This window comes from Bubalus bubalis, chromosome 18 (assembly GCF_019923935.1).
Source record: "Bubalus bubalis isolate 160015118507 breed Murrah chromosome 18, NDDB_SH_1, whole genome shotgun sequence".
NCBI lineage: Eukaryota > Metazoa > Chordata > Mammalia > Artiodactyla > Bovidae > Bubalus > Bubalus bubalis.
In genome coordinates this window covers 58,221,876-58,227,924 of record NC_059174.1, presented here as the reverse complement: position 1 = coordinate 58,227,924, position 6,049 = coordinate 58,221,876, and positions in this window count along the sequence as shown.

The window sequence follows — 6,049 nt, the reverse complement described above, 5'->3', positions numbered from 1 at the left end:
TTCTCTAGACTATGAAATTCTTCCTTTATGCATGGGCCCAACAGAATTATGTATTAATGTTAGTCAACAAACGTGGGCTTTCATCCTGCCTCCAAAAAAGAACTTCCGCACATTGTTTAGACTGTTTTACTGTCCTGTCCTTTTATGAGAACGATGTCAATACTAACAAAACTCTAGGAAAAGGACAAAAATTGGAATGTAAGGGGTTTACTTATAAGGATTTTAAATATACTCCTATTTATTGAGATAGATGTCAAGCTAAATCATGGAAATTAATGTTTGTGGCCAATTACACCATTGTTGATTGGGGACCCTATGGTATGTGGTTATCTAACTGCTCAAATGACATTAACAGTACTATGTGTGATTATGTTACTCAAGTAACATGGAAGATTACCAACAGTTCAATGGACAAAGGACTCCTTGGCTGGCTTGATGGTGGAATGGCACCTCATCGCCCTCAAATTTTCCTCAATAAACGAATTGGGCCTGAACAATGGGACATCTGGAAACTTGCTACAAATACTGAAAAACTTGGAACTTGGACTGGATAGTTCATAGGGACGAGTCATAGTCATAGTAACTATTCCTTCCATTATACTCATTCATATTTTATACAAGCTTGTGTTCCCCTTCCTTTTGTTATTGCCATAGGAAACTTACAATTTAAAAAGACTTTACGTTCTGTGACTTGTATAGATTGCACATTGTATACTTGTCTTAAATCCTCTATTTCTCTCTAAAAAAAAAAAAAAAAAAAGAATCCCTTTTGATTCTTCAATCTCGACATAGTCTGTGGTTGCCAGTAGATCTCCAACAACCCTGGAAAGAGGGTTCCATGGCAAGACTTACCTCTCAGTTACTCACTAAATTACTCCGACGATCTAAGTGATTCATCGGATGGTTGATTCTTGGCATATGGGGGTTAATAGCCATTTACACCATTGCTGCTGTCGCAGACATTGCTTTACAAACTTCAAACACAAAACTTTATTCAAAACTGGACTAAAGATGCTCATAGTATATGGGACACAGGTTCAGATATATGAAAAAAGTTCAAGATAAAATTCAGGATTTAAAAAGAGCCATCCAATGGACTGGAGATCAATTAATAGACTTACAAAAACAAGTATTACTAAATTGCAACTGGAATTGTACTCAATTTTGTATCACTCCTCTTGGGTTCAACCACAGTGCTTACAATTGGGGACAAACCAAATTGCATTTGCAAGATACACATAATAACGCTTCTTTAAATGTACAGCCTGGAGCCACCATCTTGAATTGAGTGTTGTGTGCAGCACGGCTGCACACCACCCTCCGAAGTGAGGTATCTGTGCAGTCATTGTGCACCAGGAGCTCTGGCTTGAGGTCTGAAATGTTTGAAGCCTCATCATGTGACTATGAGTGAGTGAAACTAAGCACAGAGGAAAAAGGGGAAAAAAGGGGGGGGGGGAGGGGGCATGGATTTGACTCTCGCTTGGGGAACTAACTCTTCCATCACCAGGCTGCAACAGCACAGGAGCAGCCTAGAGGAGCTACCACACATCCAAGGTCAGGGGCGGCAGCCGAGAGGAGCTACCCCACATCCGAGGTCAGGGGCGGCGGCCAAGAGGAGCTACCCCATGCCCGAGGTCAGGGTGGTGGCCAAAATAAGCAACCGTACATCCAAGGAGCGGTGGCTGTGCGGGTGCAGGAGGGCGGAAAAGGGCTATTCCACGTTCAAGGTCAGGAGGGGTGGCCGTGAGGAGATAACCCTCGTCCAAGGTAAGGAGCACCGGCTGTGCTTTGCTGTAGCAGTCATGAAGAAATACTACACATCCAAGGTAAGAGAAACCCAAGTAAGACGGTAGGCACTGAGAGAGGGCATCAGAGGGCAGACACTCTAAAACCACAATCACAGACAACTATCCAGTCTGATCACATGGACGACAGCTTTGTCTAACTCAATGAAACTAAGCCATGCAGTGTGGGGCAACCCAAGATGGGCGGGTCATGGTGGAGAGGTCTGACACAATGTGGTCCATTGGAGAATGGAATGGCAAATGACTTCAGTATTCTTGCCTTGAGAACCCCCATGAACAGTAAGAAAAGGCAAAATGATAGGACACTGAAAGACGATCTCCCTGGGTCAGTAGGTGACCAATATGCTACTGGAGATCAGTGGAGAAATAACTCCAGAAAGACTGAAGGGATGGAGCCAAAGCAAAAACAATACCCAGCTGTGGATCTGACTGGTGATAGAAGCAAGGTTCAATGCTGTAAAGCACAATATTGCATAGGAACCTGGAATGTCAGCTCTATGAATCAAGGCAAATTGGAAGTGGTCAAATAGGAGATGGCAAGAGTGAACGTCGACATTGTAGGAATCAGCAAACTAAAATGGACTGGAATGAGTGAATTTAACTCAGATGACCATTATATCTACTACTGTGAGCAGGAATCCCTTAGAAGAAATGGACTAGCCATCATGGTCAACAAGAGAGTCCAAAATGCAGTACTTGGATGCCATCTCAAAAATGACAGAATGATCTCTGTTCATTTCCAAGGCAAACCATTCAATATCACACTAATCCAAGCCTATGCTCCAACCAGTAACACTGAAGAAGCTGAAGTTGAACGGTTCTATGAAGACCTCCAACAGCTTTCAGAACTAACCCCCAAAAAAGATGTCCTTTTCATTATAGGGGACTGGAATGCAAAAGTAGGAAGTCAAGAAACACCTGGAGTAACAGGCAAATTTGGCCTTGAAATACGGAATGAAGCAGGGCAAAGACTAATAGAGTTTTGCCAAGAGAACGCACTGGTCATAGAAAACACCCTCTTCCAACAACAAGAGAAGACTCTACACATGGACATCACCAGATGGTTAACACCGAAATTAGATTGATTATATTCTTTGCAGCCAAAGATGAAGAAACTCTATACAGTCAGTAAAAACAAGACGGGAAGCTGACTGTGGCTCAGATCATGAACTCCTTATTGCCAAATTCAGACTGAAATTGAAGAAAGTAGGGAAAACCACAAGACCATTCAGATATGACCTAAATCAAATCCCTTATGATTATACAGTGGAAGTGAGAAATAGATTTAAGGGACAAGACCTGATAGAGAGAGTGCCTGATGAACTATGGATGGAGGTTCGTGACATTGTACAGGAGACAGAGATCAAGACCATCCCCATGGAAAAGAAATGCAAAAAAGCAAAATGGCTGTCTGAGGAGGCCTTACAAATAGCTCTGAAAAGAAGAGGAGTCAAAAGCAAAGGAGAAAAGTAAAGACATAAGAATCTGAATGCAGAGTTCCAAAGAATAGCAAGGAGAGATAAGAAAGCCTTCTTCAGCGATCAATGCAAAGAAATAGAGGAAAACAACAGAAAGGGAAAGACTAGAGATCTCTTCAAGAAAATTAGAGATACCAGGGGAACATTTCATGCAAAGATGGGCTCAATAAAGGACAGAAATGGAATGCACCTAACATAAGCAAAAGATATTAAGAGGTGGCAAGAATACACAGGAGAACCGTAAAAAAAAAAGAGCTTCACGACCCAGATAATCACGATGGTAATCATTCACCTAGAGCCAGAAATCCTGGAATGTGATCAAGTGGGCCTTAGAAAGCATCACTACGAACAAAGCTAGTGGAGGTGATGGAATTCCAGTTGAGCTCTTTCAAATCCTGAAAGATGATGCTGTGAAAGTGCTGCACTCAATATGCTTGAAAATTTGGAAAACTCAGCAGTGGCCACTGGACTGGAAAAGGTCGGTTTTCATTCCAATCCCAAAGAAAGGCAATGCAAAAAATGCTCAAACTACGGCACAATTGCACTCATCTCACACGCTAGTAAAGTAATGCTCAAAATTCTCCAAGCCAGGCTTCAGCAATACGTGAACTGAGAACTTCCAGATGTCCAAGCTGGTTTTAGAAAAGGCAGAGGAACCAGAGATCAAATTTCCAACATCTGCTGGATCATGGAAAAGAAACAGAGTTCCAGAAAAACATCTATTTCTGCTTTATTGACTCTGCCAAAGCCTTTGACTGTGTGGATCACAATAAACTGTGGAAAATTCTTCAAGAGATGGGAATACCAGACCACCTGATCTGCCTCTTGAGAAATCTGTATGCAACTCAGGAAGCAACAGTTAGAACTGACATGAACAACAGACTGGTTCCAAAAGGAAAAGGAGTATGTCAAGGCTGTATATTGTCACCCTGCTTATTTAACTTATATGCAGAGTACATCATGAGAAACACTGGGCTGGAAGAAGCACAAGCTGGAATCAAGATTGCTTGGAGAAATATCAATAACCTCAGATATGCAGATGACACCACCCTTATGGCAGAAAGTGAAAAGGAACTAAAACGCCTCTTGATGAAAGTGAAAGAGGAGAGTGAAAAAGTTGGCTTAAAGCTCAACATTCAGAAAACGATCATGGCATCCGGTCCCATCATTTCACGGGAAATAGATGGGGAAGCAGTGGAAACAGTGTCAAGACTTTATTTTTTTGAGCTCCAAAATCACTGCAGATGGTGATTGCAGCCATGAAATTCAAAGACGCTTACTCCTTGGAAGGAAAGTTATGACCAACCTAGATAGCATATTAAAAGGCAGAGATATTACTTTGCCAACAAAGGTCCGTCTAATCAAGGCTATGGTTTTACCAGTGGTCATGTATGGATGTGAGAGTTGGACAGTGAAGAAAGCTGAGTGCCGAAGAATTGGTGCTTTTGAACTGTGGTGTTGGAGAAGACTCTTGAGAGTCCCTTGGACTGCAAGGAGATCCAACCAGTCCATCCTAAAGGAGATCAGTCCTGGGTATTTAATGGAAGGACCGATGCTAAAGCTGAAACTCCAATACTTTGGCAACCTCATGCTAAGAGTTGACTCATTGGAAAAGACCCTGATGCTGGGAGGGATTGGGGGCAGGAGGAGAAGGGGACGACAAAGGATGAGATGGCTGGATGGCATCACTGACTCGATGGACATGAGTCTGAGTGAACTCCAGGAGTTGGTGATGGACACGGAGGCCTGACATGCTGCGATTCATGCGGTTGCAAAGAGTTGGACACTACTGAGCGACTGAATTGAACTGAACTGAAACGTGTACAATTGTTGCAAAAGGAAATCCTTGAAACCTTCTCTAGGAGTCTACCCGCTTCCAACAGTTTGGGAACCTTAGCTGAACAGCTAGCTGATCAATTATCTGCGCTTGACCCTCGAAGATGGCTTCAAAGCATTACACATTGTATTGCATCTGGAACTATAACACTGATAATTATCCTGGTGATTATATTTGTAATATACCATGCCTTTCAACTAAAATTGTTCAAACTAAACAAACTCAATTTGTCAGGGCCTTTTTCACAAAAGTACCTACAGTCATCACCAATTATGAAAAAATAAAAAAGAGGGAACTGTCAAGGGATGTTCAACTTTAAAGGATACAATATATTATTTTCTTCTTTTGTGTTTCTCAAAGACTCTATTCCTTATGAGTTCCTGGAAAACAGGAACGAGCAGAGCTGCATGCAGTTCTCAAGAGTGAGGTCATGAGAAAGAGCATCTGCTTGGATTCCTTTCAGTGACTCCCTTCAGTGACCTTTTACTTGAAGGTAATCTATTCAGTTATGCCCCTCTTCCTCAGGATATGAAATGCTTTCTTGGCCCTTTCAAGATTGTTATCTGCTTGGCTTTGTTTTTCCTCAATTTTTTTACTGCCTAAAGCTGCCTTGTATGAAGATATAGAAACATGTGTTTTTGCAAATAAAGCACCCTGTTTTACTCGAGACTTGGGTCCCCTGCTTCCTTCTTCTCGTTGACTCCAGTCCCCAGGTCCCAGTCTACAAAGACTGTGACAGCTCTGTCTTCAATTTCCACAAATAAGAGTAACTAATCTTTAATCATACATACAACAGTTATTTCTATCCAATGGAGAACATGGCCATTTTCCTATGCATTGTCCCTAGCACACCATCAGTCCCTGGTAACTGTCCCTCTCCTAAGAAAAGCCCAGTCCTTCTAACATCTTGGCTACTCTGTTCAAGGTCA